The sequence below is a fragment of the Zootoca vivipara genome, chromosome 1, assembly GCF_965207765.1.
Source record: "Zootoca vivipara chromosome 1, rZooViv2.hap1.1, whole genome shotgun sequence".
NCBI classification, from domain to species: Eukaryota; Metazoa; Chordata; class Lepidosauria; order Squamata; family Lacertidae; genus Zootoca; species Zootoca vivipara.
In genome coordinates, this window is record NC_142582.1 from 34,112,394 (window position 1) to 34,127,860 (window position 15,467).

Consider the following 15,467-nt stretch of genomic DNA (forward strand, 5'->3'; position numbering starts at 1 on the left):
TTTTAATTAAAAGAATCTGACAGGTACAATAGCAGAGGACTCCAAATAATTTTCGAAAGCAGTCTGTTTCTACACGGACAGGTAATCAGAATCTGTCTCAGTCAGACTCTGGGTGCATAATACTTTATTAAGATATACACTACAAGATTAAAAAAAATCACTTTATGTTAAATTGTCACATTTTTGTTGTAAGTTTATAATGGTAAAGTGAGGCATTCTCCTTGACAGAATAGAAATAAGGTTACAGGAGAACTTGATTAGCTCGCTTTGCAATAGCAATTGTGGCTTTGGAAAACTATATGTCTCTAGTTAAAAGGCTTGAATCACTTGGCCGTCTTGGTGGCAGGACCCAAGTAACAGCAGATGAATGTGATGAAGCTCAGATTTGGTAATGAATTCATACTTCTCTCCCCAAGGTCACCTGAGACAAGCTCATTGGGGAAAGCTGCTTCATTGACTACCTGCATTCATGCAGTTCCTTGGACCACACCGACAAAGATCAGAAAGAGGGTTTTCTCACCCGCATTCAGCAGACTTTTCAGATTCACCTGCCACTGCAATTGAAGAAGCCATTGAAAAGGAGGCTATGCAATGGACTATAAAATAGTATTTAAAACATTTATTTAAGGTTAATTGTAGCATCTAATTAATGAATTGTTTTTAGGGCTGGCTCTAGAGATTGCTGCTTCCTCTGTAATATCTAGCTTTTTTCTCTCTCTAATGCACATTGCAGCCCAAATAATGTGCTAATCGTACTTTATTCAAATCTTGCACTAACATTGGAATTATAGGAGATTTTTGTATGTGTATTTCTTGAGTGGCTTTTGCAAAGAAGTTGTGCATTTCTCTGTCAAACCTACAATCTAGACGACGATCCAGAAAATCCAGTCTGCATGCAGGCAAAAGGCACTTACCAAAGGCGGTTTACATGGCCCTCACTTTGTCATATTAGGAAATTCACATCAGCCCCCCCCCCCAAAAAAAGGAAGAAAAAGGGGAAGGAGAGTAAAGGTTCAGCTTCAGATGTCCGTAAATATAAATTAAATGTAAATGGCCCACTTCTGATGCTCCTCCCATTGTCTTTTGTTCATGAATTGCAAGAAATTGGCTTCTTGTTACAATTCCAGATGAGAAGCTGTGGGTTGTTCAACAGAGTTTATTTACAAACCAGGACATTAAACCGCAGTTTAATGATTTGATCCAGTGTTTCTAAACCTTGTGTCCCCAGCTGTTATAGGACCACAACTCCCATCATTCCTGACCACTGGGCCTGCTAGCTAGGGATGATGGGAGTGCTTCTCTGATTGTGCATCTCTATTTGTGATGTTGCATGGATATATGAAAAGAAGAATACAGCCCTAGTGCATTTGGTCCTTTGGGCAACAGTAAGAACATAAGAGTCCTGCTGGATCAGGCCAATGGCCCATCCTGCTCTCACAGAGGTCAGCAAGATGCCTATGGGAAGGACTTTAGCATAACGGCCCTGTCCTCTCTTGTGGTTTCCAGCAACTAGCCAATGATAGCCTTTTCCACCATGAAACAGTCCAATCTACACCAAAATAACAACACTAACTTATGGTATGGGGATTTTGGTGTGCCTTTGGCTCACCTGTTTCTTCCAAGCTCCATTAATTTTGGTGGAGGGTGAATATCTACAACCTACAGAGCCTGGGGACAGATCAAAAGGAAGAGCCTACAGAAAATGTTGGGCTTATGTAAGGTGTACAACTATTGATTGTACTTAATAGTTAGTCACCTGTAATGATGGGCATTCCCACCACCTCATCCCTTTTAAAACTGTAGGCCCGCTCCCTCCATTCAAAACGAATGGGCCAGGCCTATCCATATAGTTTATGGACTACAGTAATTGTATTTTGATCCCCCGCCCCCCGGCCAAGGACATGCACATTTCTTCCATGTTATTTTGAGGTTTACATAGTACAGAAAGCTTGGGAAATCATATAATTCAGGCAGTTTCCTGATGACATCTACATTCATTTTGCATTTTCCTTTTGAGCATATTCGTGCTTCATAAAAATAAACAGAACTATGATCAGAGTCTTATAGGCATTGATTATGTGCATTTCTGTAGGCTGGACTAATGGGCAAAAAATAATCTCTCCGTTAAACTTGGGCAGGATATCCACAAACGACAAAGTATTTCGTGACATGTTGGAATCAAGACGGAAAAGTCCAATAATATATGCCTCCAACAAATGTATCTCTGTTTCTTTGGGAGAATAGAGATGTATTTTATGGAGAGAAACTTCCTAAATGTGAAAGGACAAACCCAGAAGAATGAAGAAAACCCCTAATTAAATGAATTAGAGAACAGAAGCCAGAAAATTGTGTTTCTGTTCTGCCATAATACACTTTGTAACCCTGGGGCCATTGTCTGGCCAGCATTCTGAAGTATAAATGAACTATTCTGACTCTAGTGACTTTGAGACCTAACACTGAAACAGAGGAGGAAAGATTCCCATAACAGCCTTAAAGGGAACACTCAAAATTATATAATTACACAAATAGGACAACCTGACATTCTAGGGTTTTTCTCCCCTTATAGATGACATGTGAGAAAAGTATACTTTCAAAAAGTTGCACGGATTCTAACCTGGAGAGAACAATGATTGAACCATTTGGGAATCACAAACACACACATGAACACGCACACACCATTTCCATTACAGTTGGCCACAACTGTTGAGGAAGCCCTCTTAATTATAAAATTATTGTTAGTGTTATAAATGTTTCATTTATAGTTCATCTGTTCACACAGCATTTATGGTGAATCCCTTCCACAAAACACACACTTATAGCACAGGACTAAGCTTGTTTACTTACTTGGGCATTTGGGGGATATTAGTGTTTTATGTCTGCTAATCATAACTTTTATTATTTATTTTAAAAAGATTTATGAAGTTCTCACATTATAAAAGGGAAAAAAGAAGCAGCTAAAAATGTGTATACGTTGAGACTAAAAATGCTAAAGTAACAGTAAAACAGGAAAAGATGATCAACTGGAAAAAACCTGGGTAAGTAAAAAGGGCATAAGCATTCATCCAAAAGAGTATGTGTTCTGGAGCACTCCTTATTTCAAATGGTAGCAAATTAACACATTAAAGGGGCCACAGCACTGAAACATGTACTGCTAGTAAATCCAAGGTGAATAGTAGGAGCTCCTATGAATAGGAGGAGGAGGGCCACTAGCATGGAACATAATGACTGGGCAGGGGAGAGGTTGTTTCTCAAACAACCCTGTCTCAAATTCTTTAGGGCATTGTAAGCAAGTAATAAGGGACGCGGGTGGCGGTATAGTCTAAACCACAGAGCCTAGGGCTTGCCGATCAGAAGGTCAGCGGTTCAAATCCCCGCAATGGGGTGAGCTCCCGTTGCTCGGTCCCAGCTCCTGCCAACCTAGCAGTTTGAAAGCACGTCAAAGTGCAAGTAGATAAATAGGTACCGCTCTGGTGGGAAGGTAAACGGCATTTCCGTGTACTGCTCTGGTTCACCAGAAGCGGCTTAGTCATGCTGGCCACATGACCCAGAAGCTGTACACTGGCTCCCTTGGCCAGTAAAGCGAGATGAGCACTGCAACCCCAGAGTCGTCCGTGACTGGACCTAATGGTCAGGGGTCCCTTTACCTTTACCTTTAAGCAAGTAATAACATCTTGAATTGACATAAAAATAAATGATGTTTAAAATTTATCGCATTATGAAGGGAAATTCATTAGAAAACTGATTGTTATTATTACCAGTATCTTTTTAAAAAAATGTGCCACAAAGAGGAAGATGACACATTGTAGCACCACAGAAAATGTTTTCAAAAAGCATCACTCACTTTAGCTTTTGTTTCAATGGTCTACATTCGGAATAAGTTGTTTGGGTCTCATTTTCTCTTCCAGCCTTTTAGGATGCAACTCACTAGATACAGAAATACACAAATTGAACAACGTGCTCCAACCCGTATGTTCTTATTGTGCCAATTCTCCTATTTCGGAGCAATTGTCTTCCGTTATTCTCAAATCTCAGGGGCTGGAAAAGTAGTCTGCTGGCTGGAAATGAACAAACAAGGTAAGAAAATGCTCAGTCTCACTTTCTCCACTCCCCAAAGCCTTGGGATGGGAAGATAAAAACGTATTTGTTAAAAAATTTATATGAATCATCTAAGGATGTTTTCACATGTCCACATCCTGTCTGATTTGCATTTTTGTTGGTCTGTCAAAAATTGAAATTGCTCAGTTGATTGGTAACAAACATATGTCACTGCAAAAAGTCTGCGGCATGTAGGAAATTAATCTTTGGGGTTGCATCAAGACTTGCACTTCTGAAAATGGAACTACTCCTTCTCTTCACAGAAGGAGCCGAGATCCAGTGGATGTTCCTACTTGTGGAGGGAAAGAGTGGGAAACATTTTTTTGCCAATTGCATCTTCCCTCTGCATCTCCTTGCATCACTGTCCATGCAGTTCTCAAGTCCCTCTGCTGCTGCCAGTCAGCATAGACAATCTTGGCCTAGATTACCAAGGAAGATTCCTATATTCTTTAAAACATGATTTGTAACTTAGAACTCTGGTTCTAAAGATCCCAGTTCAATACACTTGCACTGCTCCTTTCTGCCACCAAAGCAACTACGGCCTTTTTCTACCAAGACACTTGTCACACTCTGTGACATTGGAACAGTCCAGCCGTTCCGTGCCAGATGCCATTCACACAAATGTTACTTACCAATGCTGGTTTAAGGACACAGTTCGTTTATAAAATTTTGTATGCCCAGGCAGGCACATTATGTGACCTATCGGAGCAGCAAAATAACAAGACAGTACAATGGTGATGGGGGAAAAGCAGGCCCAATCTTTATTGACAGCAGTAGGCAGGGTAAGGGTTGGCATGGCATGGGGTCCCAGGATCAGTTCATCATTCCACAAGCCCCATGTTGATGGAATGTATCTGCCAGATTTGTACCACCCCAAACCTGTTCCGTGGGAGTCAGCCATTGTTGCACCTTGCGTGGTGCAAGCCAAGCAAGCAAGGTCTCACTGTGCGACCAGGGTACAGATTCCTACCAGGCAGATATGTCAAGCTTGGGGATGTCATGGTCAATCCTCCCCTCAGGCCCCTTATGCCCCCCATATATGTTGATCCTGCCCAATGCCATTTCCGCCTGCATACAAACAACGTTCTCTGCCTAACAAAGGAAGCCCATAATTTCATTCCATTCATTCTCTGCCTCTTGCTTTTTCAGGGCTCCACGAGCGAGCAGGAGGGTCCTATGGTGAAAATGGATGGAATTCAATGAAATTCACCTTTAAAGAATTTTGAAATGCAAAGGATAAAGCAGTAAAACACCAAATTTCCCTCCATGGATTCACATTGCTGTTTTAAACCAGGACCACCACAATGTTCCCAAGGAGTGATTCTGGCTCTTTCCCATGAATTCCTTTTATGACTGTCACACGGAAAGCTTGAAATAGAGCAACAGCCTGGAGGTGGCTACTCTGAATATGAATATATAAAAGAGAGAGAGGTCACTTATCCCTTGTCTTTAGGATTACCTAAGGGTTGAGCAATAGTAAAAAATGTGAACTGAAACCAATGCCTAGGAGGAGGATGAAACTCTGAATTCCCTGCCACTGAAATACCAGTGTGAGTCAGGAAAATCAGTGATTTCCCCTAATCTCCTTTCCTTTAGAAACTTTGCTAATGAGATCAATTCTGGAGGCGGTTGCCTTGATCCACAACAGGAAAAAAAAGGAGGAAAAAAGTCTTTCTGTCATTGACTAAATAAAGCTGGATAACCTAAAGCTATGTTAAATATTTGTGCTATAATGTAAGGTGAACAGACAACCTGGTTTTACTGAGGCAGTACGACTACTTACGAATGTCATATTGTGTTTGGCTGCTATGAGCAGGCCGTAATCATTCCATTCAGTGACTATCCTTTTTCTGTGCTTTGCTGTGAACGGGAAAGCTCTGTCCTCTCTCGACATGACATGCAGTTCAAATGCTTACCAGATCAAACGGGTTTTGTACATCAGATCTAGGTAAACCTGAAAGAAATGGGAAACTGTAACACTCTATTACATTCAAGGAGGGACATTTTCTAACATAGCAAAGGTGGGTGGGGCTTTGCTTTGTCTGAGAAAACTCAGGAATAGCTACGTAAGAGCAGAAGTTGACAATGGCATGTAAAGGTAAAGGTAAAGGACCCCGGGTGGTTAGGTCCATTCAAAGTATGCGGTATGGTGCTCATCTTACTTCAGGCTGAGGGAGCAGGCGTTTGTCCACAGACAGCTTTCTGGGTCATGTGGTCAGCATGACTAAACCGCTTCTGACACACGGAGGACTGTGACGAGTGCCAGTGCGCACATAAATGCCGTTTACCTTCCCACCACAGCAGTACCTATTTACCTACTTGAACTGGTGTGCTTTTGAACTGCTAGGTTGGCAGAAGCTGGGACAGAGCAACAGGAGCTCACCCTGTTGTGCAGATTCAAATTGCCGACCTTCCTATTGGCAAGCCCAAGAGGCTCAGTGGTTGAGACCACAGCGCCACCCGTGCATGTACATGCACACACATGTATGAACATTAGAAAATTCCAGCTGGATGGGGCCAAAGTCCCTTCTGTTCCAACATACTAGAGGACACAACAGCACTTTTCCCACTTGCAGTTCCTAGCACCTGACATTCAGAGGCATACTCCCCTCCATAGTGGAGCAAAAACTTTGTCACCATAATAGCCCCTGGTAGCTTTATCTTCCACAAAGTTGCCTATTCTTCTTTTAAAGTCATCCAAGTTGTTGACCACCACTACATTTTGCAGAAGTTTATTCCGTGGTTTAATTATGCACTATGTGAAGGAGTACTTTCTTTTGTCCGCCCTGAATCTTCAATCGGTTGCATTGTCCCCAAGTCGCACACCTGTCAAGGTAGATAGAGCCCAAACTGGCACCTGAGCCAGGAAATCACGATGGTAATAAATTACACAGTAATGGTTTGATTTCCTGTCATGATATCTGTACTCAGCTGCAATCAGTCAGTAACTCTGCTAATGGTAGGGCTGGTTTGTGCTGGTGAACTTCTTGGAAGCATCTGTGATAAACAGGATGCTGAACTAAATGGATCCTTGGCTCTACAGATTCGGGGAGAGACATTTTAGAACATAGGAAAGGAAGGAGGGGCTCCACTGTGTGCTCTTTTGTGTGTTCTCAAACTGCATGGCACACAACAGTGCATACTGAAGCCTGCGATCTTGTACTGCCCTCTGCATGCATTCAACTATAATCTGTGATACAGATGTCCTCAATGCCTCTCAGGTGACTGGCACTGAAGGGAAAAGAAAGGGATTAAATGCATTTACCGTGGTATCCTACCCATCATCCGAAGGGTTTAGAATGACATGCAAGTGGTTTTCCCATTTTACCCTAAAAGAATCCAGCAAGGCAGGTTAGGCTGAGATTTATAGCTGAGCAGGCCTCTCCGGTTCAAAGCTAACACTTTTGTCTATTACTACACACTCTCTCAAATCCCCTGATTCCTTTATCGAGATGGTATTATTATAGCTGTCTTTAAATGCTATAATTAAATATGAAATGCTTTCCCAAGCAAATGTGTATGGTTTAGCTGTGAACTTATCTTTTTGACAATTATATTTTGTTATTGAGTGTTTAATTCAACTTGAAGCCACCCTGAGCCTTTTAAAGATAGCTGTGAGGGGAGCACTGTATAAAAAAAAATGTTATTGTTGCAAATATATTTTAAATATAAATATGTTCTAATGTTAGACATGTTTGATTCTTATCAAATACGCTTTCCGATACAACCATATCCTATCAGATATGCTCTCCCATAAGACAAATGTTTAAGTAAAATGATACATTTCTCTTTAGATCTAAATGTCAGGCCTCTGCGCATTTATTCAAGCAGTGGAAATTCCTTATTAAATACATTTTTCAAAACTTTCTGCAATTCAGTTTATTTATAGATTACGAGGGAGATAATCAGGGCTATTCACTCGCATTCGTTCAGTGTCTCATAATGATACCTAGTTGCACTCAGTCATGGTAATACACATTCAGTTCCATTTGCAACAAATTGCATTCACAGTAAATCTGAATTCACACTTCATAGTCAATCATTTAACTCATTCTCATCAGTCACAGCAAATCAATACTCTCTTTTAATGCTGGCTCCTTTCCATTCATGGTCACTCTTTTTAAAAGATCTGCAGGTACTTAGCTGTCATTAATCCCAGCCATTTCTTTCTGCAGAGAATACTTGGGTTTTGGTAACAATTATATAAAATTAATATAGGATCACCAATACAACTTGGAACGTCTCTTAAAGGGAACAAAATAATTCCAGTGCCATTGTATTCTTCTTCTGGATCTTCTTCTTCTTCTTATTTACTAATATCATCATCTATGATTCGGCTGTGGGCTACTTTTCCCAAGTTCATGTTGATCATCCTTGTGCTTCACAATAATGGCAGCCGATGGCACATGTTTTTGTATTGATATTTTCCAGATAAACCTGTTATTTGCTATTAAATAGGATAGTAGGTCAATTGCAGTTTTTCTTCTTCTGTCGTAGGAAGTAGAACAAAACATTTTCATTCTGCAAGATAACACAGTCACGTTGTACAATGCAATCCTATACATGTTATGTGGAAGGAATCCCCCCATTGAATTCAGTGGGGCAAACTCTCTAAGTAAAGGACCTTTACACACTTGCAATTTGAATTGGTATAGTTGATGTTTGATCCAATGTTTTAAAAAGTGAATTAGTAGCTGACTGACTGCTTCTTTGGTCATATGCTGCTTTTATTAGTGAGCGAGTGCAGTTTTCCTTTCCACACTAGTGGTGGGTTATGCTCAAACTAACAAAAGTTCTGTGGATATAGTCAGACCATTTATGCACCCTCCTGTTCCTCCAGCCAGATGTTGGAATTATGAGCATGTGCATAGGGATAGCCATTCCATGCCTTTTTTCTTTACTTTGTATTTGATGCCTAGTGTTCCTGAATGTCAGTCTTGTGGGGATATAGGAGATTAAAAGAGGAACTACATGTCGGCCTGAGCTATGATGAACCTGGTTATTGTGATGATGTTTTGTATGCAGCTAGTTATTGCTGCTTTGGGCAGAACTTAGACTCAGCATCATTGTCCCTGTCTTGCATATCTGTCTTCTGAACTGAGCTCACAAACTGAGAAGGAAGTGGCACAGAAGTCTCCCAAGCCATCTCCATTAACCCAGTGGTGAACGGTGCCGCTTGGCTACCCGGGGCGGCACCCCCTGGGGCCAGGGTGTCGCTCCACAGCACACATGCATCCTGACGCATGCCAGGACAGACTGCGCATGTCCACACATGTGCAGTCTGTCCTGGTTGGCACTGCTGCTCTGCTCGGCCGGCGCACTCTGAAGGAGAGCGCGCTACGCAAACCGCGAGCAAGCCACTCCGTAGCGCGCTCTGCTTCTTCCTGCTCGGGTGGAGGAGGCCAGGGGCAGGCCAGTGGCCAGGGGCACTGCCCCCCCAGAGTGGTGGAGCTGGGGCGGCCCCCTTCACCCCTCCCTTGCTACGCGCCTGCATTAACCACCAATCCCTCCTGTGTGAAATCAGAACTGTGCTTGTACCCATGCCACACAAATGAAAATATTGTGGATCCATTTTTTTTAAGATACTGTAGACAGAAAAGGTCTTTCTTGAGTGCATTATTCTGGAATGCTAGCTGAATAACGATGATGTTTGCAGCATGCAAAAAAACAAAAATCTGAAAAAAGTCATTAAATCACCATATATGGTAAATGCAAAAAGGTCTTAAGTGTGTATAGGATTGCAGGTTTGTGATGCTTGAATGTTTCACATCTGTTGACTTTCAAAAGTAGTATATTATTCCGATAAAATAGTAAATATAATTGAAGGAGGCAGACATAGTCTACCACAGACAACTTGCTGGGTTGGTTGCTATACTAGCTTCCTTGCAGGTGGCTCACAGTTGCTTACTGGGAGGGTTGAGATGGTGTAAGCAACAGCAACCCACCTGTTTGGGAGCTTGCATAGGGGGCTGGACCCACTTGGTGAGGTGCTTCTGGTAAATCAAGACACACCCACAACTTACCATTCCCACCTGGATTCACAGGCAGTGCATATAGAGCAGGGGTAGGCAACCTAAGGCCATTGGAGGCTGTTTAACTGACCCCCGAGCCCCCCCTCAAACCGAGTTGCCCGCTCGGCGAGTCCCCACGTGCTGTGCTAAACCTGCACAGCGCGGCGCGGGGGCTCTCTTCCGTGGCTCCGGAAATTGCTTCTGCACATGCCCAGGCACCAGAAATTGTGTCTGTGCATGTCTGCGGCACCAGAAATCACTTCTGCACATGCCCAGATGCAAGAAATCACACCTAAGTGATTTCCGGCATCTGGGCATGCACAGAAGCGATTTCCGGTGCCGCAGACATGTGCAGATGTGATTTGCAGAATCTGGGCATGCGCAGAAGCAATTTCAGGTGCCGCGGACATGCGCAGACATGATTTCTGGCATCGCGCTGCGCTGGCCCGGTCCATGGAGGATCTCTGCAGGAGTGATCCGGCCCATGCTCCGTAAGCCTTGCCAACCCCTGAACATTTCATCAATTATCAGGGTGAACTAGATGAATTAGAGCAAAAGTTCCAGGGGCATGGGAGCTTATTAAGGTAGAGGCTCTTCTGATTCCTGCTCCCGGAAGCACCCTATGTGAGTTGATGGTAGTGATAGGGGCTCCTGAAGAAGTTCAGAGACCTCCACTGTCTTTCTCCCTTCCCCTAGATCTACCCTTTTGCATGACACCTTATTAAATTATATAGTACTGCTGCATGCTTTGGAGATTGGAAATGGAGATTGGTGGCCAGTAGTTGCCAAAAGGGATACTGCTTCCACCACTGTGGCTGCAAAAGAAAGAAAACAAGTTGAGTAATATTGCATTACAATTTCCCACCAAACTCTCTCATTCTGTCCCCCCAGAAAAGTCATCAGTCACCTATCTCATCAAATGCTGTACTGACTGAAGCACTCCCAACGAAAGAACATTTGGCCGATAAAATTTATATCCTTCATCTTTCACTGATCTGAGACTCAGAAAATACACAATCTTCCACCACCAACAAAAAATACCTTGCATATTTGGAAGAGGTTTGAGTTAATATTTAAACATGTGTGTCCACTTATGAACACACACTTATGAAAGGACAGTCTCGAAACATGCATATTTAACCCTCCAATTAGCCATAAGAACTACAGGTACTTGAAGAGAACGTGTGCGTATTACAAATCTGCCGGGTGCTTCACTAGAAAAGCCATCTAAATGTGGAATTTAAGATCCACACTTCTTTGTTTCAAATAGCATGACCCTACTGAGTTGCCCATTCTCTTGTTCATATATGCAACCTCTCTTATATATTTCTAAGCTGTTCTTTGATTTCCCAAACATTTTGGTCACCCGCAGATTCAAAGCCTCCAGTCCAGGAGAAACAAGCAGAGAAGACTCAAGTGCATCTTGTCTTCTTCTTTTTCTCTCTCTCTTAAAAAAATAAAATAAAAGCCCTCCAGGGCAGTGCATGCTCAGTATGACCCTGGCTTTTGACAAACCCTGGCTGAACAAAATGTAACAAGCCCTGTATATTTTGAGCAGCATTTTCTATTCTGACAGAGACAGCTCCCTAGCATTTGATGTCCGCTTGCTGGTCATAGATAATGGTGCATCCTGGGACCATTGTCATTGCTGTCAATAAGACGGCCTGGGGGGGACACGCAACAAAGCTACCTTTTGATTCACCATTTTTTCCTTGCCTTCCCAAGGCATTTGTAAGCCTGTGGTCAGCTAGGTCACTTTATTTCATCCTGATGTGCCTTGATAATAGCATCATGTCTAACAAAAAATTTTGACAGACCGTCGATGTGTGTTTCTTTGCTTTTTCCATGTTGTTTTCCCTTCTTCCTCAATGTCAAACACAGTTTGAAAGCTGCCGATTATATTTGTTTTCCACTGGAATTTGACAAGAGATCCCTCTTCTTCGAAGCAATTAAACTCTTAATGTTAGATCTTGGTATTTGTGCTCATTTATTAGCATTGTTAGATGTCAGAAGAATGTGTGTGTGTGTGCGCGCACTTCTTTTTGTGTATGTGTTCTTTTCTGTTTAACAGAGTTGCCTTTTATGAAATAGGTAAACGGAGGCAAAACACAATTAGTTACCATGCACAAATCCCAAAATTTAAATATTGTCTTTAGATCTGAAAGGTGGTTGAAGGACCCTGAGTGAGAGGTAGGGAAATGAAGGTCTCCCAGGGTGAGAGACTGGAAGAATAAAGGAAAGCTCCCAGGTGAGAGCTGGGAGGGTCCACCGTTTTCTGAGGGTGACAAGAGTTAAGAGCTATCTTTGAGGGAGAACTCTACATTTTCTTTTTTCTTTATCTCTCTGTTTTTTGATTATACTAGTTTCTTTTATCTTATTGTATTATGAAAAGCTTTAATAAAATACTATTAAAAATGAAAGAGGACACAAATCCACTTGTTATGCACTTGTGCATGGATAATACAAAAACAGATATGGAAAGTAAAACATTCAATTAATGGTATAGGTACAAAGCCAACAACAAAAGTTACGAAGTAAATAACTTACAACATTCTCTAGGCACATTCATAGTGTCAACCGCTTCACCTTATTCTGTTCCTGGTTACAGACTTTCTGTTGCTGATGTTTCTTGCTACAACCAGTAAAAAGAAGAAGAAAAAAAGAAAGAAACCATTCAGCCCAAACACTCTTGTTCGTTTGGAGAAGAGTGAAAAAGCCAATCAAGTGTGAATTTCATGAAAAAGCATGAACGAAATGTAAACACGAACTCCCCCCCCTTCTTAAAAAAATTCACATTTCTTCTTTTAAAAAATCCACACATCGTGGGACAGAATGGTCTTATGATTCAGCCTCAGTGAAACAGAAACTGTTTGAAATTGGGTTGCTTTGTCCAACTCTTTCTGAGGGCAGCCTAGTAGCAGCCATTTCAAGTGGTGGCAAACCTTTGCTTTTTTAAAAAAGAAAAATTAGAAGCCTTTAGCCACCTTATCTTTAATGCTAAGCCCATCTTAGAATTTGCTCTCTACCCCTCCCGCCCCCGCTATGAAAACCACATGTATGGCCTCCAAATGGTCCCATGGAAGTTGGTTTTTTCCTGTGTGAAGCAGCCCTTACTTGAATGCAATTTATTTCACTGCATATAAACTCCAGAGTATTTGAAGTTTTTCAGCAGAGGAAATTTGAAACGCTGATAATCCTGATCCCTGAAGTAATTTATAGCTTACCAAACCAATTTTGGAAAGTTACAAATGAAACTCGTCCTTGAAATCCAAATGAAGATGTAAACACAGTGATAGTATAACCACTAAGTTGTTTTAATTTCTTCTTTCTTTTCTTTCATTTTTTTTTAAAAAGCCAGTCATAACTTTTTTATTGATCAGATAGCAAATCATCAATCAAACATCTGGGTATATGTCAGTGTTGCATTTGTGGACTATGTGCCATAGCTGTATAAAAACAGATCACTCCAATATTAAACAGTAGCAAGTTTCTGAAGCTTATGCGCCAGTTTCAATGCATTAGAATACATTAAAATATTAGCAGTTTTAGCACTGAAGCCTTCCTTTTATTTTATTTTATTTTTATTTATTTAATGGACATGTATACCACATTTAGGATATACCCTTTCACCAATACATACAAACATTCCTATTTTGGCGTCAATTCAGCAATTATACTTAAGCCCCTACCTGCCAGGCTCTGGTTCAGTTGATCATCATCAGGCTCCGAGTAAGGAGCCCAGGCTGATTCCTTTGCTAGTGACACCAGTTATGGCAGAACAACAAGATCATGACATTGTCCCTGGTACTTGTCAATCTCACCACTTTCACCAGTGGACCAAAGAGCAGGTCCTTTGTTGTTATCTAAAACAGGCATCCCCAAACTGCGGCCCTCCAGATGTTTTGGCCTACAACTCCCATGATCCCTAGCTAACAGGACCAGTGGTCAGGGATGATGGGAACTGTAGTCTAAAACATCTGGAGGGCCGAAGTTTGGGGATGCCTGATCTAAAACCTTGAGTTATCTAAAAGCTTTGGTAATGGGGCGATTAACAATCACGTTCAACTTTGCATTCATATAACGTTTTTATATGTGACTGTATTTTTGTTTAATTGTCACTTCAGAGATATTCTCACAGTGCCGGATTTACGTATAAGCTAAACAAGCCAGAGCTTAGGGCCCCACTCTCTTGAGGCCCCTCCCCCCCCCAAAAAAAACAGAAAGAAAAAACAACAACTGGCTAAACAGCTGGCAACTATACCACAACTTCATATATATATATATATATATATATATATATATATATATATATATACACACACACACACACACACACACACACACACACACACACACACACATGCTCACAGGTCATCCCAGTCACTAACCAGAAATGCCTTCTGTCAGATGGGAACTGTTATTCTCCATCCCCACAGCAAATGGAGGCAAACTACAAGTTGAGGGATTTGCCAGCGATGGGTAGGGAGGGAAATAGCACTGGAGCCAGCGCTCCTTAGACCTATAAAATAGAAGGCATAAAATGATATGGTTCACTCTCTCTGCATGCAATCCCTCACCTATTGAAGTCAATAGGAAAATCCCCATTGATCTTTAGGCCGAGCCCACCCTCTAAATTATCCGTCTGAATGATTCATTCACCTTTGCGTCCCAAAAGTTTACGGTGCCCGTTAGATTAGCTTTACCGCAACAAAAACACTAGAGAAGGGCCCAGCAGATTGTCAGTTTAATGAAGTATTTAATTTTACATTGGATTCTTAGAAGGAACTACGTTTCTAGAAGGAAGGAAGAGCCCCCTCTAGACCAATAATTGTCTTTAGCAAGAGAAATTCCTGGCAGAGGAATTAGGGATTTATCTTGAGTTGGAATGAATTTTCTGACTGTGTCAATTGGCATCTGGAAAAAAATTCCACAGGGAAAGTAATGTGACTAAATAGTTCTCGAATGACAAAACAAATGGATGCTTTAATGAAAATTTTTTTGAACATCGCTCAAAATCCTGTCCCCAGAATGGTGGCTTACATTTTATGATACTGTGCATGTTTGGTATTTATATGATATATATTTCATTCTATGGTTGCATTGCTTAATTTAGTCTGAAGGGTTTTTTTGTTGTTGTTTTTCCCGTTAAAGTTGCCCTGGTTTGTATTTGGTTTTGTTTAATTTGTCCTCATGCTAGGCCTCTAACTAGTCCAAGCTTTTTATGGATAATTCCTATTTAGTTAGCTAAGTTGCTGCATGGTTAGGCAGTTGCTTGATTTTTCACACATGGCATTACTAACCACAAAGGCTTGGCTGAAAATATAGTTTTCAACAATACTAGGGCTTTACTTGACTATCGTC